Below are 24,883 nucleotides of genomic sequence, written 5' to 3'. Positions count from 1 at the left end.
GGGGGTTTGCTTCAAGAAGGCCAGACATAATTGCCATCGACCGCTTACCCGAAGGGGTTGCCATCGAACGCTTTCTCGCTAGTGAGAAAACTACCGTCTAAATCAGGCAAGGCCTGCCAGGGGAAATGAACTGGAGTGTAAAGAATTTTTCATTCCCCGCTCATTACCGTCTGCTAACCAAACCACTCGAATTGGGAAGGTGGAGGAACGGTGGTTCGTTCGAAAACGAAAGGATCGGTGGTGGCGAAACCAGACTAGCTGAAATAGTAATCAGCTGGGAGTGTAGAGTGACGTATCAGGTCACACCTTTGGGAGACCCATCCCGTAGGGTGGGGGGAGGTCGACCATAGTTTTCAGAAAAAACTTTGGATCGCGGAAACCGAGAGATTCAGATGAGAACCTGGGTGTTCAGAATCTATTTGTGAATTCCTTTTTCACGACCTTAAGGAATGTTGTGCCAAGAACCCGCAGGAACTGTTGCTGATTCCTGATGGAATTTTCAGGAATCGTGTTATGTGACCAGGACCCAAGAGAACTCCGTCATAATTACCAGTAGAGAATTGGAAAACACCTAGGTAGCAGGCATCCCTCTGTCATAAGAGTAAAACTCTTGATGACGATGGGCGCGAGCGAAAAATTCACGGGACGAGAGTTAAAAAACTCTGTCATGAGAGTTGATTGCGCACTTCAACTGATAGTGTGCGCCTAGTTAGTTGTTTGTGCACGCCAAGTTGGTCGTGTGCGCCAAGGTGGTTGTGTGCGCGCCACATCAGCTGTGCGTGCCAATCCGATCGTACATGCCAACTTGGTCGTGCGTGCCACATCGGCCGCGAGCGCCAATTTGGTCGTGCGTGTCAATTTGGTCGTGCACACCAATTTGGTCGTGGACGCCAATCCGGTCGTGCGTGTCAATTTGGTCGTGCACTCTAGCGCGCAAAAGGTTGGTCGAGTGCGCCACATCGGCTGTGAGTGCCAATTTGGTCGTGCACGCCAATTTGATTGTGCACGCCAATCCGGTCGTGCGCTCCAATCCATTCGTGCGTGACAATTTGGTCGTGCGCGCAAAAGGTCTCAGTATGAAGAGAGTACTCACTACTACGTTCACCCGAAGGTTCATGATATCCTGTGTTGTGCGAGTGCCAACGATCAACACAACGAGAGTCCACAAACTCTGTCATATAAGTATGGATATTATCACGAGAACCCAAGGTTCAGCGTGAACTGCGTTGTTAGACCCAGAAGGGTCAGCGCAAATGAGAAACGGAAGTTTCTCTGTCATGAGACCCCGAAGGATCAGCATGACTAAGGGCACGAGAGACCAAAGGCCTAACGCTGCAAGACCCCGAAGGGTCAGCGCAATGAGAAACCGAAGTTTCCCTGTCACTAAACACCGAAGTGTCGGAGTGACTAAAGTTACGAGAGCCCAAGGGTTCTACGTAACTAATGTTATGAGACCCCGAAGGAACAGCGGAACGAGAAACCGAAGTTTCCCTGTCACGAAACACCGAAGTATCAGTGACTAAAGTTACGTTAGCCCAAGGGTTCAACGTAGCTAATGTTACGAGACCCCGAAGAGTCAGCGTAACGAGAAACCGAAGTTTCCCTGTCACAAAACACCAAAGTGTCAGTGTGACTAAAGTTACGAGAGCCCAAGGGTTCAGTGTAACTAATGTTACGAGACCCCAAAGGATCAGCGTAACGAGAAACCGAAGTTTCCCTGTCACAAAACACCAAAGTGTCAGTGTGACTAAAGTTACGAGAGCCCAAGGGTTCAGTGTAACTAATGTTACAAGACCCCAAAGGATCAGCGTAACGAGAAACCGAAGTTTCCCTGTCACAAAACACCGAAGTGTCAGTGTGACTAAAGTTACGAGAGCCCAAGGGTTCAGCTTAACTAATATTACGAGACCCCCAAGGATCAGCGTAACGTGTAACCGAGGTTCCTCTGTCACAAGACCCCGAAAGGTCAGCGTGATTGATGGTAAAAGTTCCCGATGGCTCAACGTTACCAACGTTACGAGAGCCCGAAGGTTCAGCGTAACTGAAACCCGAAGGTTTCGAGCGGAGTCCCGAAGGACTCCTACAGTCATGAAAACCCGCAGGATCAACATGATGAGAGCCCAAAGGCTCACGATCATGCCAGCCCAAAGGGTGACCGTAACAAGACCCCGAAGAATCAAGGAGAACCAGCAGGTTCAAAGATAACACCTCTGCATAAGAGGTTTGTTCTCCCGAAGGAGAATATCGCTTAAGATAAGGATCTTGCTCCACCCCTGGAAGAGAACCATAAGCGTAACGGGGGACCGCCGATGCCCAGTAGCGGTCTTCTCTCGAGAACGAGAGATTTGTTCCCCAGAAGGGTTAACCTGCTTCGGAGAAAGCTCTGCCACCGCCCCTGGTGGATCAGTAAACTCCTACAAGTTATTTCTCGCGAACGAGAGGGAAGTTCTCCCGTAGGAGATCGCCTAAGACAAGCTTTCTCCCAGCTCTATGGGCATAAAGTGTTGGCGTAAAAGATCTCTCTCGCGAACGAGGGAAAAGTCTTCCCAAAGGAGGACATCGCCAAAGACAAGCCTTCTCCCAGCTCTATGGAAAAAAGTGTACGCTTAATAATATCTCTCTCGCGAATGAGAGTGAAGTCCTCCCGAAGAAGGACATCGCCTAAGACAAGCTTTCTCCCAGCTCTATGGGAATAAAGCGTAGGCGTAAGAAACTCTCTCTCTCGCGAACGAGAGAGAAAGTCCTCCCGAAGAAGGACATCGCCTAAGGCAAGCTTTCTCCCATCTCTATGGGTTAAAAAGCATAGGTGTAAAAATCTTTCTCGCGAACGAGAAAGAAGTCCTCCCGCAAGAGGACATAGCCTAAGTAAAGCTTTCTCCCAGCTCTATGGGAGAAAAGCATAGGCGAGAAAAAAAAATTATCGCTCTTTCTTTCTCTCTCTTGCGAGAGAGAGAGAGAGAGAGAGAGAAGTTCCCCTCGAAGGAGGAATATCAAGTTGAAGGTTGACAGCAAATGCTACCTCGTAACAGGGGCAGCTCACGAGCTACCACATGGAGCACAGGATAACGAACAGGGCGGACGTAGCAATCGGCCTTGTGTTCTACGTCGCTGTTACCTGTGAAAAAAGGAAGTTGTGATCAATTACAATTCATGCTCCGCTACACAAAATACACTATTCGGGGAATAAGTCACCTTCCTTGTAAGATAATTCCTCAAAAAGGAGCTGAACTGGTATACACTTTAATTCAGTAATGAAACAAACACACGGCAGTCTTGAGAACCTGCCGACCAACAGCGCAGGGTAGGGCGCCAATGACAACTCCCTTACGGTGGAGGCGGTCGGATACGTTGTCAACAGTAATTAAAGTTACAAGTATCAAACAACATATATTTCCATTTATACATATATACACTCATATATATGCAAGATAAATGAAAACTCACAAGAAAAACAATAATACAACACAGGAAAACAATCAAGGCAAGTCTTTGCGGGACAGAAGGGCAGCGTGTCCGTCCTCTACCCAGAGGTGTGAGTGAGCGGGGTAGCCAGTCTACCCCACCTCAACCCCCACCCGCTAACTAGCGGATGGGGTAGTGATCCCTCACTAAAATTATCATGGCTCGTCTTTCAGCTGCGCCGAAAGTATACCCTATAAATAGTGGAGGGTTTGTATCTACGCCGGAACAAATGGAAAAATGAAAAGTAACGAGCAACGAAAGACCAAGTCAATACCCAAATCACAAAGAATGTGCTTTTAGAGGTAAAAAAAAACTTATTTTCTAACCCAACACTTAAGGATAACTCACGATAATTAATTTGAAATTGAAGAATAGTAAACTACAAAGCAATACTCTTTCTTGTACTTCATGGCCAACTTTTTACCCCCAATGCAATGCTACAAAAAATGGACGAGTGTTAGCAAAAAAAAAAAAAGAAAGAAAAATTGTCAATGGAATAATTGGGTCAAGTATCCCTCTTTGAAAAAAGCCCTCTATTTATGCTCTCAATATTTGCAGTAATGTATACAAGAGGGCACCAAACTACCATGTCTACTCAGCTTTGGCCCTAATAACTTTTCAATAACAATTAACAGCAACATTTGAAATGGAAAAAAGTAAAAAACTTTGAAAGACATGTCAAATCTTTAGCGGTGCTAGTTGTTAAATCTTCAGTGACTCTAGCTTGTCTTATTTTCAGTGTAAAGCTTCTCAAATCTTCAACAATCTTGTTGTCTATTTACAGTCTATGGATTTCTGAAGTTGATTTAGGACTGCAAGTCCTTCCTGCCAAATGCTGAAGGATTATCTGCAATAAAAGAGAAAATTAAATAAAAGGTCACATTTGTTTCCTCAACTATCATATGAAATACTGTAGAAAAAATGCTTCATCCCCAGTCTGATATATAATAAGTGATATTTTAAGAATCAATGTTAAGAGCACTATCTATCTTATAAAAAATAACTGCAGCAGCATTATATGTAATTTCAAATACACTTTAATAATAAATTTCTTTTGATAAGATTCCCGTGGGAGAGACTATTAGGAATGGACTTATGATTTTTTGCTCACACCACAAGTCTTTGAACTTAGGGGTCATTCAGAGCAAGGGCACAATAAAGCGAAAACACATCTGGTGCACTATGAAGTCAAATTCCAAGGTAGTTTAGATAGCAAGACAGAAAAGGAAAGTTGTTCTCAAATATAAAGTACAAATATGCAATTCAAATTTTAAACTAATCTCTATATTAAATAATGAAGTTTGAGAAACTTATTTGATTTGGATAAATATAAAATTTGGCCGACAATAAGTTTCAGAGAGCATCGTATGAGTAGAGGTGAAGCAAATACAACCAGACATCATTGAAAAGTATATCAGGAAAAAGTGATGATGCAAACTCTGGTGTAGTTTTTAGGATTAGTCAAGGCATCCTCTTCCACCAAACCTCTTCTTTCCATATAATCCCTCACCATATCGCGCCATTGAATTCTCTGCCTCCCTCTCGATCTTCTCTCCATAACAGGTTTCTACCAAACCCCCTTCACTCTTTACCAACCACCTATCCTCAGATTTCGAGCAGTGATGCAGTAATACCTCTAGATACGTAATTAATTCATTCCGGAGCGGCTTTCGTATCATGATTTTTTCATATAATAAGGGCAGTTTTACATGTAAATCTCCTAATTCGTTCCAAGCCCTACACAAATACAACATTAAATTCTATAATAAAGCTATAACCACAATGAAATACAGCCAAATACATTTGAATCATTCAACATACCTAACCTAACTGTTAATACCTGTAAACAAAGTAGTTATTAGAACATAGTGCAATAATCAATGAAAAGTAATACAATCTGCAATACTGTACATGTACGAAATATACAGTACCTTACGTACTGTACATATTAAAATTTTCCTTACTATAGAGGTACGTTTTCTATCATACACAACCAAACCGCTTTATTCGACTAGCCATCTTTTTAACTGTAGCTATTCTATTGTTCAGTAATACAATAAATATCATATTCATTAATGATATGTAAATTAATAACAGTGGTTTTTTTTTAAGCTACAATTTTCTATTCTAATACGAACAAGATTCATTGATAATATGTACGCGTGCTTTGTAAAATTAATAAGCTTTTTGTTAAATGAATAGTTTATCAACTTATTTATTTACCAAAATCTAAGAAAAATATATTGCTAATGTTTTCATATGCATAGTAGCATTGTGCACACATACATGCACACAATACAGTACTAATCATTGTGTTTTCAAATCTAAAAATGTACCTAATGATATAAAATCAATTGTAAAGAAATAATCATGATATTAAAAGGAAAAAAGTTAGTTATAAAAACAAAAGAAAAATATACAATATCACTAATATGTATGATATGCATAGTAACATTGTGCGATCGTACAAACAATTTTTTTTATCTATAAATGTACTAGATATAAAATTAATTGTAAATATATAATCATGACATTAAAAGGAAAAAATGTCACAATCGGTTATTTATTTACAGAAATGAAAGAAAAATGACAAATTCGTAGATAATTTGTATTTTTCCTAACGATACAAACCTTACCTATTTATTTAGTGGTATTACTTTCTGCGAAGCTGAAATGACTAGCCATTAAAATTTAGCGAGGGTTAACTACCCACACCGCTAGTTAGCAAGGGTAGTGGGGGTAGCTTGCTACCGCTCACACTCCCACACCGGTGATTTAGCTTACTTTGCTTGGAGGTAGGACTTCAAGGGAGATAGGACTGGCAGGCAAGTTTGTATAAATAGCTAAGGTTTGTATCGTTAGGAAAAATACAAATTATCTACGAATTTGTCATTTGTTCCGTAACTGGAATACAAACCTACGCTATTTATTTAGGGGTGACTCACCCATTAGGAAGGGTGGACATCCCTGCCAATCTGGCTTTTGGCATTACCCGGGGGCTCTTTATCCGAGTATATTAGTACTCAAAATAAGGAGTCCCTGCACCTCGCTAAAACCTTGCTACGCAAGGTCCGCGGCCTACGCAAGTTGTGTGTTGAGATATTTAGAAGTGTGACTGTCTAAGTAAAGTTATTCAGAGTCTTTTTGTAAGAAAAACTGTTGTAACCAAGACTTTACCAATACCACCTCGCCAGGGTATGGGGACGCAACAGTATTAGCTTAATACAGTACTAGGTACACAAGGGACCATGGTTTACCTGCAGTGGTTTGAGGTCAGCTTATGCAGAGAACCCAGGATGCTGCTTTCCCTTTTGAGGTCAGCTTATGCAGAGAACCCAGGATGCTGCTTTCCCTAAGAGAAGGGAGGATGAAGAAAAGAATAAGAGCCAGTCAAATCTTTTCATTCAAGCAGACTAAAACCGGGTAACAGTGCCCTCAGCCTTCTGCTACTTATCCAATAAGGAGCTTGAGGTATACAACCAGCTGTTGTGTAGCCACCACAGGACTGATAGAAATCGTATCGGGTTCCTGTGGGTCACGTCTTGCAGGAGAAAGGTTGTGAAAGTCACCTGAAGCATTCACACCCTTGCTTGTAAAACCTGCGTCACAGAGTAATCTGCTTAGAAGGGCCAGGGGCATAGCTATGCCCCTGACATTGAGAGTCGACATGTTGGATGAGAATCTGGATTCAGGGCGTAATTGATGACCCTGTGAATCCAGCAGAGATGATGTTTTGGTGATCTTCCTGTCCCTCCCAGTACTGATGACAAGAGAAGGGACCCGGGTGGGCCGTTGCCATTCTCTTGAGGTAGAGCCTCAAACCTCACCCCGGGTAAAGTAACAGATGATCTGGATCGTCAGTTACCGAGTGGAGACTTGTGTAGGATCCGTCACCTCTGGAGACTGTGTCTGGCAGCATACTCGGGAACGAAACTGAACGTTGCCTTTCACCCTTCTCATTAATGGGCGATGTCGAAAGAGAGACCTTGAAGTTCCTTGACTCGTTTGGCTGCTGTCAAAGTGTGTAAGAACACTGTCTTCTAACCAAGGTGAAAATTTGTTGCCTGGTGAAGTGGAACGTAAGGAGGTCTCCTTAGAGACCAGAGAACTTGAATCATGTTCCAAGAGGGAGGTCTCAATTCCGACTGGGAAAAGGCAAGTTATAAGTCAGAATGAGTTTGGAAAAATCTAGGGATGAGGGGATGTCCCTGACTTTGTTTGAAGGCAAGGCTCAAGGTTGAATGATCGTTTTTACCTGCTGAAACTGAAAAGGAGGTCTTTTCCTCTTGCATATACTCGAGGATTCCGCTATTGCTTGAATAGAGGTATCGAGTGGAGATACACGCTTTCCCATGACACCAACCACAGATGATGTTATACTTTGCCTGATAGACTGATACTGAGGAATTCCTCCGATATCTAGACAACCTCTTCACAACTTATTGCGAAAGGCCTCTGTAAGAGAGGATGTACTGGGTAATCTCCAGGCGTACAATCATAGCAAAGCTATAGCTTGTGGTAGATGTCAAAGTGTGGTTGTCTGTGACGTGGAGAGGTTTCTCTTGGAGGCTCTATCAGGAGCTGCAGAAGGTTTGGAAACCATTCTGTGTAATGCCATAGCAGAGCTATGAGAGCCCTTGAGAGGCTGACCGATGTTCTAGCCTTCTTGAATACCCTTCTCCAGATAAAAAAGGGCCAAAACGTAAACGTCGTTGTTGTACCCACCATTGTTGGCATGCTTCTTGCCAGAAAGCCTTGGGGTCTAGGACTGGGAAGCAGCGGAAGCCAGAGGTTCAAGGGGGGTTGCGAACAGATCCCTAGTTGGAGAACCCTGTAAAGTCAGGATTTTGTCTGTTACTGGGTAATCCAAAGACCATTTGGTACACCTTATCTGAGATGCTGTGCACAGATTGTCAGCGAGCACATTCCTCTAGCCTGGAATGAAGCGGGCTGATAGTGGTACCGAACGGATTTTGGCCCATCTTATTATTTATAGTATTAGATGGGAAGAGGCTGCGAGCAAATTCCTTCTTGCTTGTTGATGTGAGCCTCTATGTGGTGTGTAGTGGTGTCGCTCATCACATCACTAAGCTGAGTGGCCCGTTAGGGATTGATGAGGCTGTTGCAGGACCGGAAAGTTGGCCTTCATCTCTTAAGAGATTTAAGTGAAGGTACTTTCGGACTCTGTCCAGAGACCTGAGGTCGTGTGGAGCAGCACTATGGTCCCTCCTCCCTTCTTATGATGTGTCTAAGTACGTGATCAAGTCCGAGGGGTGGGGAAGGATGAGAAGGTTATACCACTCCGTAGATTCCCGACCGACACCCATCCCTCGAGGTTCGTCCAAACTTCTGGTCCCATGGGGGTCTGAATGTCTGGGGAATCGAAGGCCTGATTCCAATTGGACTCAAGTCACTCTGGCCTGGGAGTTCTTCTCATTTTCAGAGAGGGTCTTCTGACTTTTCTACACCTGTCTTTGATGAGAAGGTTTTGCGGAGATTGGTGTCTAGAATCATTCCCAGATACACCAGTCTTCTGAGAGGGAAGTAGGAAAGACTTCCACAGGTTTACCTTGATCACCGGATCTTGGTAAAAAGACTTCAGAAGTTTTGGTGCTAATGCAAAGTTGCCACCGAATCTGCTAAGGTCAGTCAGTCGTCCAGAAACGGAGGAGACAGAAGCCGATCCTGTGAGACCAGGATGGGCGCTGTGGAAAAACTGAAGCACAGTGCCCTGAACTGGTGTTTCTTGTTTGTCTAGACTGAATCTTCAATACTTCCTAGAAGATGGATGGTTTGGCCCTGGAAGTATGCGTCCTTTAGGTCCAGCGTGCAAATGAAGAATAGTTGTCTTAGCCCTTGTATGAACTCCAACATGGTGTGGACATCGACCAAAAGGGACAGCTTCTTGCGGATCCTTTTGCATGGGAGATTGTTGACACTAGGGTCTTGACTCATGGCGTAAAGGATGGGATGCGATACCCTGTGTAAGGATTCTTCCCTGGGATTGAACTCCTTCAAGTGATAGAAGTAAAGCAACGCTTAACCCTACCATGCACCCTGATGGGATTGATGTTATTCCTTAGAGCAGCATCAGTCTGGCAAATGTTAATCAATGGTTAACAACTGGGTATCGTGGTTACTGTGCAGTTGGAGAGTGCTTGCAAGTAGTCACCTGTCGACAAGCCGTTGATGAGAGTTGTCGATCGTTTGCCGATCACTTTAGGGGATTGGTGTGATGGTGAACGGCAAGTAGCGAGAAGTGTGTTGTATGCCTTTTGATCTAGGGAACCACAGGCAGAGGTTGACTAGTAAGTCCAAGTCATGAACTGCTGGTGAACGGCGAATTGCCGATGATCGGTGAATCGGCGATCTGCGAGCCGAAGATGGTAACCAACAGGCAGATGAAGGCTGTCTGGTCAGTCAGCCAGGGAAGGTTGGCGATTAATGAGTTGGTAATCTGTTTGGAGAGCCCTGAGAGACAGCAGAATGGTTTAATGATAGTTGGTGATAGTGAGCCATTGCTGATCAGCGATCGATCGCGGACCGGCGATCAGTGAGCTGCTGACGATCAGCTGGTCAGAGTTCAGCAAGATGACAAATTGTAGATAATTTGTATTTTTCCTAACTATACAAACCTTAGCTATTTATTAGGGGTTATACTTTCGGCGGAGCTGAAATGACGAGCCATTAAAATCTAGAGAGGGTTAACTACCCACACCGCTAGTTAGCGGGGCTAAGGGGGTTACTTTGCTTGCTACCACTCCCGTTCACACTTCTGTGATTTAGTCACTTTGCTTGGAGGTAGGACTTCAAGGGAGATATGGAGGGGGGGCAAGTTTGTATAAATAGCTAAGGTTTGTATAGTTAGGAAAAATACAAATTATCTACGAATTTTACATTTGTTCCGTAACTGGAATACAAACCACGCTATTTATTAGGGGTGACTCACCCATTAGGAAGGGTGGACGTCCCTGCCAATCTGGCTTTTGGCTTTGCCCGGGGTCTCCTTATCTGAGTATGTTAGTACTCAAAAATAATTAGCCCCTGGCCTCGCTAAACCGTTGCTACGCAAGGTCCGCGGCCTTCACAAGCTGTTTGTCGAGACATGCAGAAGTGTGACTGTCTAGTTAAAGTTATTCCACGTCTATATAGGAAAAACCTAATGTAACCAAGACTTTCCCAATACCACCTCGCCAGGGTATGGGGACGCAAGAGTATTAACTTAATACTAGGTACACAAGGGAGCATGGTTTACCTGCAGTGGTTTGAGGTCAGATTATGCAGAGAACCCAGGATGCTGCTTTCCCCACAAGAGGGTAGGATGAAGAAAAGAATAAGAGCCAGTCAAATCATTTCATTCACCCAGACTAAAACCGGGTAACAGTGCCCTCAACCTTCTGCTACTTGTCCAATAAGGAGCTTGAGGTATATAACCAGCTCTTGTGCAGCCACCACCGGACTGATAGAGATCGTATCGAGTTCCTGTGGGTCACGTCTTGCAGGAGAAAGGATGTGAAAGTTACCTGGAGCATTCACATCCTTCTTGTAAAACCTGCGTCACAGAGTAATCTGCTAAGAAGGACCAGGGGCACTGTGAGTCGTCATGTCGAGATGATGTTTCGGTGATCCTCCTCTAGTCTCTCCCAGTGCTAATGACAAGAGAAGGGACCCGGGTGGGCTGTTGCCGTTTTCTTTAGGTAAAGTCTCATACCTTACCCTGGGTACAGTAACGGATGATCTGGATCGTCCGTTACCGAGTGGAGACTTGTGTAGGATCCGTCACCTCTGGAGACTGTGTCTGGCGACATACTCGGTGACGAAACTGAACATTGTCTTTCGCCCTTCTCAATAATGGGCGATGTCGAAAGAGAGACCATGAAGTTCCTTGAATCGTATGGTTGCTGTCGGAGTGTGTAGGAACATTGTTCTTAAATCAGGATAAAATTTGTTGCCTGGTGAAGCGGAACATAAGGAGGGTTCTTTAAAGATCGGAGAATTTTAACCATGTTTCGAGAGGAAGGTCTCAATTCCAACTGGGGAAAGGTAAGTTGTAAGTCCGTATGAGTTAGGAAAAGTCTATCGATGAGAAGGTGTCCCTTTCTTTCAGTTTAAAGGTGAAAGATCAAGGTTAACTGATCATCTTTACCTGTTGAAACTGAATAGGGGGTCTTTTCCTCTTGAATATACTCGAGGATTCCGATATTGCTGGAATAGAGGTATCGAGTGGAGAGAGACACTTTCACATGACACCAACCACACCAGATGTTATACTGCCCGGTAGACTGATGTTGAGGAATTCCTCAGATATCTAGACAACCTTTCCGCAAAAGAGGTATTGGGTAGTTTCCATGGGTTGTCTGTGATGTGGAGAGGGTTCTCTTGGAGACTCTTATCAGGAGCTGCAAAAGGTTTGGAAACCGTTCTGCATAATGCCATAGCAGAGCTAGGCGAGTCCTTGAGAGGTTGACCGATGTTCTAGCCTTCTTGAGTGTCCTCCTCCAGATAAAACAGGGACGAGACGTAAACGTCATTGTTGTACCCACTGTTGTTGCCAGAGTGCCTTGGGGTCTAGGGCTGGGGAGCAACAGCAGCCTGAGATTCAGGAGCGTTGCGAACAGATCCCTAGTTGGAAGACCCCGTAAAGTCGGGACTTTGTCGGCTACAAGGCGATCCAAAGACCATTCAGTTTATACCTTATCTGAGATGCTGTGCACATTGTCGGTGAGCACGTTCTTCTAGTCTGGAATGAAGCGGGCTGATAGTGGTATCGAACGGACTTTGGCCCATTTTAGTGTTTATACTGTTAGATGGGAAGAGGCTACGAGCAAGTTCCTTCTTGCTTGCTGATGTGAGTCTCTATGTGGTGTGTGGTGTTGTCATCCATTACATCACTCAGTGGTCTGTTAGGAACCGTTGAGGCTGCTGAAGGACCGGAAAGTTGGCCTTCATCTCTTAAGAGATTTATGTGAAGGTACTTTCGGACTCTGTCCAGAGGGCTGAGGTCATGTGGTGCAGCACTATGGTCCCTCCTCTCTTTTGATGTGTTCTAAGCACAGCCTCAAGTCTGAGGGGTGGGGAAGGATGAGAAGGTTATGCCGCTCTGTAGATTCTCGACTGACACCCATCCATTGAGGTTTGTCTAAACTTCTGGTCCCATGGGGGTCAGAATGTTTGGGGGATCGAGGGCCTGATTCCAGTCCGACTCAAGTCCCTTTGGAATGGGAGTTGTTCTCGTTTTCGAGAAGGTTTTGTGGAGATTGGTGTCTAGAATCATTCCCAGATACACCAGTCTTTTGGGAGGGAAGTAGGGAAGACTTCCGCAGGTATACCCTGATCACTGGATCTTGGTAAAAAGACTTCAGAAATTCTGGTGCTAATGCTAGGTTGCCACTAAGTCTGCTAAGGTCAGTCAGTCGTCCTGAAACGGAGGAGACAGAAGCCGATCCTGTGAGACCAGGATGAGTGTAGTGGAAAGACCGAAGCACAGTGCCCTGAACTGGTGTTTCTTGTTTGTCTAGACTGAATCTTCCTACCTTCCTAAATGGATGGTTTGGCCCTGGAAGTGAGTGTGCTTTAGGTCCAGTGTGCAAATGAAGACCTGAGGTTTTAGCCCTTGTTCGAACTCCAACATGGTGTGGACATCGACCCAAAGGGAAAGCTCCTTGCGGATCCTTTTGCATGGAAGATTGTCGACGCTGGAGTCTTGACTCTAGTCATAAAGGATCAGACGCGATACCCAGTGTAAGAATTCTTCCCTGAGAGAGAATTCCTTTAACTAATAGGAGGAAGGCAACGCTTAGCCTTACCATGCGCCCTGATGGTATTGATGCTATTCCTTAGAATATAATCAATCTGGCGAATGTTAGTCAATGGTTAACAGTTGGGTATCGTGGTTACTGTGCAGTTGGAGAGTGCTCGCAAGTAGTTCCTTGTTGACAAGCCGTTGATGAGGGTTGTCGAAAGTTTGCCGATCACTTTAGTGTGATGGCGAACGGCCAGTAGCGAGAAGTATGTTGTATACCTTCTGATCTAGGGAACTACAGGAAGAGGTTGACTACTAAGTTCGAGTCGCAAACTGTTGGCGAATTGCCGATGATCAGTGAATCGGTGGTCTGTGAGCCGATGGTGAGTTAAATGTCGGCAAGCTGATTATGGTCCCCCCGTGGTAGGTCAGAGATGAGCAAGCTGTAGATGGGCTGGTCAGAGATCAGTGAGCTGAGTTCAATGATTGAAGAAAGATGAGCTGCCCATCGGTGATCTTGTGATCAGCAAGCTGATGACTGGTTATTGACTAGCAATTGGTGATTGGAATGCTAGCAATCGGAGGTTGTTAGTCATTGGAGGGACTAGAGGTCAAAGATCAGCGTTGAGCTAGCAATTGGCGATCTGGTGATCGGCGACCTAGCGATCAGTAAACAGTGAACTAGCCATCAGCAAACAGTGATCTAGAGATCAGACTGTTGATGCTTTTCTGTTTGCTGACGGTGGTCTGTCAAGGAAAAAAAAGAAACTTCAGAAGAGACAGGAACCAAGGATTCCCCGTTTCGATTCCCCTTGTAAGATGAAATCTTCGCGATCTTGAATCCTTCTGTGAAGCCTTTTTCCTTTTTTCCTGGTGGAAGTGTTATGTGTTTGCGGGGAGGAATGGGGCAATGGTGACCTGTCCAAAAAGTTTTATTCCTTTTTTCTGCCTATTGCACGAGTGTGTAGGAGAGTACTGGAGCGATGGCACATAAGATGATGCTGGTGCTTAATTTCTGCCTGGAGAGCAAGTAAGCGCTGGCTCTTAGGCAAGAGCTGGCGCATTGGATCTGCGAGCACTGGGTCTTTGGCAAGAGCTGGCGCATTGGATCCGAGACTGCAACTGCCCAGGAGGGCGCAGGAAAGTGCGGAAGAGTGCTGGCAGTAAGGCACTGTGTAGTTTTGTGCATTCTCCTTAGAATGCGCTGAACCGTGGGACTGGTTGCGCAAGACTGTTGGCGCGTGCGAGCGAAAGACTGTTGGCACGCGGGCGCGAAAGATGATTGGTGTGCAGGCGCGCAAGAGCACTGGTGCGCGGAAGACCATCAGGCGCGCGCGCGTGGGAGGCCACTGGCACGCGTGCGCGGGAGGCCACTGGCACCCGCGCGCGGGAGGCCATTGGCATCCGCGCATTGGCACCCGCGCGCGGGAGACCGTTGGCGCGGGCGCGCGTGGAAGGCTTTCTGCATGCGTGCCCGGAAGACTGTTGGCGAACGCGTATAGAACTATTAGCACGCGCGAGCAAGAGCATTGGCGGTCGCGTGCGCGGAAAATCATCGGTGCGCGTGCAGGAGACCATCGGCACCCGCAGGCGGAAGACTGTCGGCGTGCGCGCGCATGGAAGACTGTTGGCGCGCGTGCGAAGGTAGCGCTAGTAGGTCGACAGGTCGGCTGGCAGGACGACCAGAAACTGGGAAGAGCCCTTTGGAAGAGCAAACATCCATGATGGAGACTGTAAAGGTCCACGGAAGAGTCCAGGACCGAAGTCCAAGGACTAACAGCGGCGTAAGGTTGCGTTGGTGGATCGGTAGGTCAGCTGGCAGGACGATCAGGAACTGGTATGTGCCCTTTGGAAGGGCGAGCATCCACCGGTGGGAACCGTAAAAAAAGGTCCGCAGAAGAGTCCAGGACCGAAGTCCAAAGGACTACCAGCGGCGTAAAGATGCGTTGGTAGATCGGCAGGTCAGCTGGTAGGACGATCAGGAACTGGGATGTGCCCTTTGGAAGGACGAACATCCACTGATGGCAACCGTGAAAGGTCCATAGAAGAATCCAGGACCAAAGTCCATGGACTAAGTTGCAGCGCAAGGTTGCGCTGGTACGTCTGCTGGTAGGATGATCAGGAACTGATGAAGCCCCTGAGGGCTGGTGGACCAGCAAGCTGGCCTTAGGAAGATTCCAGGACCGAAGTCCACGGATTAAGTTGCAGTGCAAGGTTGCGCTGGTAGGTCTGCGGATAGGATGATCAGGAACTGATGAAGCCCATGAGGGCCGGTGGACCAGCAAGCTAGCCTTAGGAAGAGTCCAGAACCGAAGTCCACGGACTAAGTTGCAGTGCAAGGTTGCGCTGGTAGATCTGCTGGTAAGATGATCAGGAACTGATGAGCAGTGTGATCCTCCGAAGAGATGTCTCTATGAGTGGCCTCTCTCGCAAACGAGAGAGGTGAACACTTTGTAGAAGAGACTTGAAGACGCCCATGATGACGTCCATGAGGGCTGGTGGATCAACAAGCTGACCTTTAACAGTAGCGATCCTCCAAAGAGAAGTCTCTATGAGTGGCCTCTCTCGCGAACGACAGAGGTAATCACTTTGTAGAAGACAGAGGTAAACACTTTGTAGAAGAGACTTGCCAACACTGAGCTCTGCCCCTGAAGGAAGAGAAACTCAGCAAGGTGGAAGAGAAGTCTGGGCGAAGGCAGCTACAGCAGTCGGAGACGATGAATTTATTAAGATGTGGGAAGTTCTCCACCAGAGGGGAGAAACAACCTCACACCTGGGGAGGAAACTTTCCCTCGGAAGGAAGTTGTCCAACCCCTGGAGGCGAACTAACACCACCACCAGCTATCCACCAATTCTTCCAACACTCCATCCCCGTTCTGGAAAAATACGTCCAAGAACTCTTGAACAAGGTGATCAGGAGGGTAAAGTCCACCAGGTTCCAAGGAAGACTATTCTGTGTTCCCAAGAAAGACTCCGACAAACTCAGTGTCATTCTGGACTTGTCCCCGCTCAACAAGTTCATAGTGAACGAAAAGTTCAAAATGCTGACTCTTAAACACATAAGAGCCCTACTGCCTCAAAAGGCATACACAGTCTCAATAGACATGGCGAACGCCTACTGGCACATACCAATGAATCGCCAGACCTCCTCCTACCTACAATTAAGGCTTCAAAGAAGACAGTATGCCTTCAGAGCCATGCCCTTCGGGCTAAACATAGCCCCAAGGATATTCATGAAGCTCGCAGAGACGATCGTTCAATGGCTTACCTGGACGATTGGCTGGTGTGGGCAGCATCAGAAGAAGAATGCCTGCAAGCTTCCACAAAGGTGATCCGTATTCTTGGAACATTTGGGCTTCAAGATCAACACCAAAAAGTCTCGACTTTCTCTAGCTCAGAAGTTCCAATGGCTAGGAATCCATTGGGACCTTCAGTCACACTGTCTTTCCATTCCACTAAAGAGGAGAAAGGAAATAGCAGGATCTGACAAAGAGACTCCTCAAATCCAAACGGATTTCAAGACGACAACAGGAACGGGTGCTCGGCTCCCTTCAGTTTGCTTCAGTAACAGACCCAGTGCTACGAGCACAGCTAAAAGATGCATCGGGAATCTGGGGAAGATACGCATCAAACGCTCGAAGAGATCTCAAGAGACCTCTGCCGACTCGGCTACGATCACTCCTCAAGCCGTGGTCGGAGGCAAAGAACCTGAAAAGGTCGGTACCTCTTCAACTACCGCCTCCCTCGGTCGTTATCCATACGCACGCATCGCTAGAAGGATGGGGGGGGGTCACTCCTATCAACGTCAAGTTCAAGGAACATGGTCTCCCCTATTCAAGACGTTTCACATCAACATCTTGGAGGCCATGGTAGTTCTTCTCACCCTTAAGAGGCTGTCTCCACGTCCCTCAGTCCACATTCGACTGACCCTGGACAGCGACGTCGTGGTCAGATGTCTCAACCGTCAGGGCTCAAGATCGCCCCAACTCAACCAAGTGTTGCTGCCCATCTTCCGCCTTGCGGAGAAGAAAAGATGGCACCTCTCAGCAGTTCACCTACAAGGATTCCGTAACGTGACAGCGGATGCTCTATCCAGGACAACCCTGATAGAGTCGGAATGGTCCCTAGACGCAGACTCATTCTCCTTCATCTCCCAAGAAGTCCCGGAACTGCAGATCGACCTCTTCGCAACGAGCGACAACAAACAACTTCCTCGCTACGTGGCCACATACGAGGACCCCAGAGCGGAAGCGGTGGACGCCATGTCCCTGGATTGGAACAGATGGACCAAGATTTACCTGTTCCCTCCACCCAACCTTCTGCTAAAAGTCCTCACCAAGCTGAGATCCTTCCAAGGAATAGCGGCCCTAGTGGCACCCAAGTGGCCCCAGAGCAACTGGTTCCCATTGATTCTGGAGTTACAACCCAAGCTAATTCCCCTGCCAGACCCAGTTCTAACCCAACAAGTTCAGAAGTAGACTGTCTTCGCTTCATCAAAGAAAACCCGAGACCTTCTTCTCATGATTTTCTCTCCCTAGCCGTCAAGAAGAGGTTTGGGATCTCGAAGAAAAGCTTGGACTTCTTAGAGGAATATAAAACAAAATCTACCAGAAGGTAATACGAGTCATCTTGGAAGAAATGGGTGTCCTTTGTCAAGACTAGAAATCCTACAGAAATATCAATGGATTTCTGTTTGTCCTTCTTCATTCACCTTCATGGACAAGGCTTGGCAGCCAACATGATTTCCACCTGCAAATCAGCCCTGACAAGACCCTTACTATATGCCTTCCAAATAGACCTGTCTAGTGACATCTTCAACAAGTTGCCGAAGGCATGTGCTAGACTCAGACCCACACTCCCTCCAAGACCCATCTCCTGGTCTTTTGACAAGGTGTTCCATTTTGCCTCAAGTTTGGACAATGAAACTTGCCCTCTGAAAGATTTGACTCAAAAAGTGATTTTCTTATTTGCTCTCGCCTCGGGGGCTAGAGTCAGTGAAATTGTGGCATTATCAAGGGAAGGCGGCCAGATCCAGTTTGCAGAAACAGGCGAGCTCACCCTCTTTCCTGACCCAATGTTTCTCGCCAAGAACGAGCTACCCACCAAAAGGTGGGGTCCCTGGAGAATCTGCCCTCTGAAGGAGGATATCTCTCTGTGCCCAGGGGAGAGCCTAAAGGTCTATCTTCGAAGAACTTCGGACTTCGGTGGAGGACAGCTCTTTAAAGGGGAAACCTCGGGTTCTGATTTGTCACTCAAACAACTAAGGGCGAAGATCACCTACTTTATTCACAGAGCGGATCCTGACAGTACACCCGCAGGTCACGATCCCAGGAAAGTCGCCTCTACCCTGAATTTCTTTCAGTCGTTGGACTTCGAAAGTCTTCGCTCATTCACAGGCTGGAAGTCTTCAAGAGTGTTTTTCAAACACTATGCAAAGCAGGTGCACAAACTGAAACGCTTCGTGGTAGCTGCAGGTAGTGTGTTAAAACCTGCTGCTTAGTGCTGCGATGAACAGCGAGTTATTTGGGACTCTAACTCTAAGGGTGTCTGTGTTGACCCTAGTGCGCAACATAGTGAAAATAGTGCCAGCAAGTGACACTACAGACTGTTCTTATACTAAGGTGAAGTCACATAGACTAAAACACTTGTGCCACGTGTTCCTAACATGAAGTGTATATAAGACATTCTAGAAAGACTATAATTCCTATGGAATTAACGTGTGTGATGGCAAGTTTTCCTTTTCAGATACCACATCTATTTCTATTAATGTCCCAAGTCTATGTAACTGATTGGCATTCCATTACAATTTACATTTATTACTTTTATGTATGCTAATTCTTATTTATGCCCAAATACAAGAATTTGCTTTACTCGTGCATCTTATTTCACCCTGATATTGTAATAAAATACTGTTTGAGAGTTTTAATTCCCTCTATAATATACAATATATCTGAACAATTAAATACTATTGTTCCTTCAGTTATACAAACTCATCTAGACTAAGGTAATTTGTTCCAACACAGTGTCCTTACCTTATCTTTCATCTGGCTCTGGGACCAGCAGGTTCTTCTGATGCTGGGTGAGTTTCTTTACCAAGTAACTTCGAGACTTTCCATAAGTCCAATAGGACTCATCCCTGCCGGGGGTCCAGGAAGCAGTAACATAGAACATGTTTATCTGAGGTGACATATACCGGTAATGTCACAAGGCCTCTGTGGTCATTAGACCAAAGGAATATTGTCTAGAAGTCGAAGGCACTAGTAAAAGGGAAAAATCCACAATACATTAATTCTCTGGTACACTTCCATCAGGACGACATGGCCTAAGCCCATCTATTTTTGGTTGAGATAGCCATGCCGTCCTGATGGACCCGCCCTTATTTCTATTTTAGGCCTTGGCAGGCCCCTCCCAATCTTACTGTATCATGAGGGCTGGCCTCGACGCCAGAAGGAATAGAGAAGGCGTGCGGTTATGAAGTCAACCAAGATGGTGGCCAACATGGCGTCGTTTATGACGTCATCCGAGTACCGTAACATTAACGGAGGAGGAGAACTCTGTAACGGCTCCTCCCATAACTTGCCACCAACTTCCCCCTTGAAGCGTAAACGCTATGTGGGGTGCAGATAGCTATGAGGCGTGTCAAGCATACGTCCCCTGCTATTATACGATATCCTAAAGGGAAACCTTATGGGGACTCGTGCCAAAAGTTAGAATTTTGTGAAACCTTTAGTTTAATTCTCTGGGAATATCTACTGTAGTCATATATACCTTTAGGAAGCTACTGAAGGAACCTTCCATCACGACGACATGGCTATCTCACCCAAAAATAGATTTCTGGGTCGAACCTGTGGCGCCCGTTGAAAAGTCCTTCTTGTATATCTTTTCTGATAAAACCTTCCAATTATACCAGAGAAAGATAAAAGCATGGAATGCTGAGGTTACAACCCTCGCGCGAGCACCTTTTGGGTGTCGTGTATAAAGCAAAGGCGCGTGAAATCCACTATTCACAGGTTGTCTTCCATTTAGTTAATTCCTTCGTCAAAGGGATGGGCCGATACAGAGGCCCTAGACACACCCCCATCGCCGCACCACCCACGCGACGACGCGAGCGCCATCTGAACAACATCCTTCTTTTTGGAATACAAAGTGTTGAATTGTTTTGTTGTGCTCTCTGTCTTTTTTATCAATCGTGGATTTATTTTGTCATGTCCGAAGCTCCATCTTCACACATTCCAATGTTAAGTACCATAGTTTGTTTTGACAGTATTTTATTGTACCGGGCTTTTGTTTTATATCCAATATAGTCTGTTTTATTATTCCCGTCTGGCCTTTCATGGCGGCCATTGTTTGTTCACTGTTTGGGAATTCATCTTTGTCTGCCCGTTTAGTACTCTGTCACTTAGGTTCTTGGTTAAGTCCCTGGCCTTATGCCTTTAGAACCGTTATTATTTTTATATTTATTTATTTATTTTTTTTTTTTTTTGTGTATTTATACTCATGGTACTTTTTGCTAGTAAGTCCAGCCTACGAACGAGATAGCGATTTAGCTTTGTTTTTGTTTAGTACCCGCCCCTCCGAGGCGTTCGTCACTCGACTGTGCTATTTATTTTAAGTTTTAGCAGTTGCTATTCTTCGATCGTAGTGTTTTATGGATGTACAGGTTTATTTTATACGTTTATAATAGTGTTGTGTGTTTTTTAGTCCTGTTTTTGTGTTTAAGAGAGCGAGAGCTTGGGGTCCCCGTTTTCTGTTCGCAGTCACGAGTTACCCCTTTCTCTCGTTTTCTTTCTTAGCTCCGGTGGGGGAGCGGATTTCCCGTTTTCCGTTTTGTGCGTTCAGCGGGTTCTCCCTCCCTCACCTCTCCCCCTCTGGGTGGATGATAACTTACGGGTTATTTATTTTTCGTGACTTCAATTGTTAGCGTTATTTTGGTCCGTGTTTCGTCCTCTCCCCGTTACGGCTCGGGAGTAGTTATGAACGTTTTCCACTCCGCCTTGAGTTATACTCCGCCATGAGGGATTCTCAATAACTTTCGTTCTATTGTTATATTTATATTGTTTACTACATGGGACGGGCTTCATATTGTTTAGATACGACCCTCCGGTGGCCCTTACTTCGGTCTCAGGCCACGGCCATATCCACAATAGCCTTTGTTATTACAACTGTGTTTGTTATTCACAATAATTATTCAGGACCTTTCTTCTCCCTCCGGCCTCACCGGAGATCGTAAATACGCTTTACTATAATCTGAGCTTTAGTCTTTAGCTGCGGCTTAGCTTTTTATCTTTCACAATTGAATTATTAGCCACAATTGAATTATTCAGGGAATCTCATTATCCTCCGGCGTCACCGGAGGTCGCCCAAACACTTCACACTTATAGTTGCCTTAGCTAATTAGCTAAGGCTCCTTTATTCAGGACATTTCATTACGCTCCGGCCTCACCGGAGGTCGCCCATACACTTCACACTTATATTTACCTTGCCTTTAGCTAAGGCTGGTGTTTATATTTATTTTAAGGGCATGTCACTGCTTCCCCGACCCTTGGAGGTCGGCGGATTGCTTTAAGCTAATTATCCTTATGTCATTAACAGACATTGGGTGCATTACAAATATACAGACAATTGAATATTAAAGTGCCAACAATGGTATGGGGCGGTATCAACTTAAAGTTAATATTCAGTTGTTTGGTCAATGCAATATGGGTGCTTAGGGAATTCAGTGAGTGCCGGAACTCTAAAATAATAGGTTTTTTATCCCTTATCAGAGTTTCAAGCAACACCAGACTCATGTCTCCTTTCTTTTACAGAAGGCCCGTTGTACTGCTGAAGGATGCTCTGCCTCGTTCAGCGACCCCGTTGGGCACGACCTCTGCCGGTCTCATGCTCACTGCTCCATTCCCTTTATCCAGGAACCGGGACAGGCCCAATACCCAGTGTGGTTCCCGGATTTGTGCTCGTTCTGTTACGAGTTGTTGTCAGTTCTGCTGAATGATGATGTATGTGGGTTTTCCCTTTGTTCCTTATTTCTCGTTGGCAGACACTAATATAGACATGATTATGATATACACAGTATATTTGGGAGGGCAAACCCCTCCTCCATCACTAATCACTGCAAATCTTACAGGCCGATGATGTCTCTCTTCGGTCAGCAAGGGCTACTCTTCGTCCGTGGGTGTCGGGCTTTGGCAGGAATGCCCCGTCTGGCACACCCTATCTCCTCGATGGGGATATGGCCTCCCGTCTCTTCCCAGGCTCGACTACTGCTGCAGTCTCCCCTGACCTTGCTGCCCCTTTAATTGAAGAAGTCAGGGCTACCATTTCCGTGGAGGACGAACCCCTCGTACCGATGGACATGGCGGGTCTGGATATAGACGTAGAACCCAGGGACGAGCAGGTAAGTGGTGCCGAGTTGGTGGAAACCCTTTTCTCTCCTACTCCCTCTCCTACCTCTTCCTTTCTAGGTTTTGATAACTCTAAGGCTTCTCCTCGGGATCCCTCTGCCTCCGTACGACCCAAGGTGAAGCCACTTCGAACTTATAAGACTTCAGCTTTGCCAGTATCAATGTCACCGGTCCCCGGACCCTCGACAGCTCCTGATATTCATATTGCTCCTCGTAAAACCACTACTCCTAAGAAGTCTAAGTCTACCAAATCCAAGAAAAAACCAACGGGTGACTTTCAGGTACCCTGGGCTGATCTCCTCCCCATCCAACTGATCAAAGGATTGGTCAGGGATCAAGTTCAACATCACTCTGGTGCAATAACAGAGATTAAGGATATGATGGCTACTCTGATCCGCGCCGGAACTCAGTTTCCTCCCCCTTCTGCCCCAGACGCATCGAAGCTGCCGCCCTTCGATAAAAACAATCCTTGGCGGTTTGCTTTGCATGCTCCATTCGTAGATGGTTCCCTAACTCTGGAGGGCATGGGCACCCGCCCTCTAGAGGACCTGGAGTTCTATCCCCCGGGCCTAGCATTCCCGTTCAATGGTTTTGTACGGTTAAAGGAACATGCATTGGTCCGTATGGACAAGGTACCGAAGGAAACGGTCATATTTCCAAAAGAGCAGGCCCAGGCTATCTGGGCCAGAACACTATCAGAGTGGGGGTGTATTAACTCCAAGCTCACCCCACACAAAGGTTCCTACACTATTTTTACGACAGCGGCCTCCATCTCTTTGCCGCTCATAGACAAAGTCACAGAGCTGACTATACAGGCCATCAAAGAAGGCTCTTCCATGCCGGCTCTCAAGGAGACGGACCCCACCTCTTTGCTTATTCCGGGTTCCTCGGCAGCCTGGGATGCTGCGGCCTCTACCTTCACGGTGGGGAAACTAGACCCGGACTGTGCCTCTACTCTTTTCTCTGAGAAGCTTCCCAGATTAATAGAGAGTCTTCTCAAAACTGAGTTCGAGACCCGTACTAGACTTGCTAGGTCCCTCCAATCCATCACCTCCATGGAGTCCCTAGCATCTCTTTACCCAGAGGAAACGCTGTTCAGAGTCGCCACAAAGAACCAGCTGCTATCCTACCAAATAGATCTCCATGACTTCTGGTCAGCGCGGGTTAGTTGCAGGAAGTTCGTTCTGTCGGAGGCCACCATCAGGCATGAGCCGAACAGACTGATAGCTTCCTCCTGCTGGGGTAAGACCCTCTTCCCTCAGACCGAGGTGGATAAGGTTCTTCAGGACGCAGCGAGGGCAAACCAGAATTTGCAGGTAAGGTGGGGTCTCTCAGCCAAAAAGAGGTTCGAACCCCAGAGACACACGTTCTTCAAGAAGAAGCAGAGGTTTAGTCCTTACAAGGCGGCCCGGGCTACCTCGTCCCCACAGCCTTCCGCGGCCTCGACTTCTCGACAACAGGCGCCTCCTCAGCAGGTAGTCTACCTCGCTGCTCCCTCTGGTACACAGCCCAACCCCTCTTGGATGCCCTCACCTGCATACAACCCTGCCTACGAATCCTCCGGTTCCTTTCGTGGATACCAAAGAGGGAGTTCCAGAGGTAGAGGACAGTTCCGCCAACGCGGCGGGCCTAGAGCAAGGGGTTCCCGTGGAGGGAGGGGCCCTAAGTTCACTCCCTCCCAATGATGTGATGCCGGTAGGAGGGAGACTTTATCACTTCTGGGATCATTGGACCTTCAGTCCATGGGCTCACAGCATAATATCAAGGGGCTTGGGTTGGAAATGGTCACAGGGATCCCCTCCTCCACCGGTGACCTTCTTCCAGAGACCCACTCCCATCCTGGAAGAGTACACTGCGGAGTTACTCAAGAAGAGAGCAATCAAGCGGGTTCGATCCCTGAAATTCCAAGGCCGCCTGTTTACAGTCCCGAAGAAAGACTCGTCGGCGTTGAGGGTAGTTCTGGACTTGTCGAAGCTCAACTCTTACATCCTTTGCGACAAGTTCCGTATGCTGACTATCTCTCAGGTACGGACCTTACTTCCCCGTGGGGCCGTCACCACCTCTATCGATCTTACCGACGCCTATTATCATGTCCCAGTAGCTCGAAACTTCTCTCCTTACCTAGGCTTCCGTCTCGGCAAGAGAGCCTTCGCATTCAAAGTCATGCCCTTCGGTCTCAGCATTGCCCCCAGGATATTCACGAAACTGGGGGAGACGGTGCTCGAGCAACTCAGACACCAAGGGATACAAATCGTCGCCTATCTGGACGATTGGCTCA

General features: G+C 46.5%; 1 long non-coding RNA gene across 1 annotated transcript in view; it reads right to left on the bottom strand.

Annotated features, from left to right (window-relative positions):
• Positions 1-3,001: 3,001 nt before the first annotated feature.
• The window catches only part of LOC137615794 (uncharacterized), a 65,433-nt gene continuing 43,551 nt past the window's right edge, over positions 3,002-24,883 (bottom strand). The window contains exon 3 of the long non-coding RNA XR_011039261.1: positions 3,002-4,309. This is a non-coding gene — a long non-coding RNA (uncharacterized lncRNA). The remainder of the gene's footprint in view (positions 4,310-24,883) is intronic.

This window comes from Palaemon carinicauda, chromosome 22 (assembly GCF_036898095.1).
Source record: "Palaemon carinicauda isolate YSFRI2023 chromosome 22, ASM3689809v2, whole genome shotgun sequence".
Taxonomy (NCBI): Eukaryota; Metazoa; Arthropoda; class Malacostraca; order Decapoda; family Palaemonidae; genus Palaemon; species Palaemon carinicauda.
This window is presented reverse-complemented; position numbering and strand designations above follow the sequence as displayed.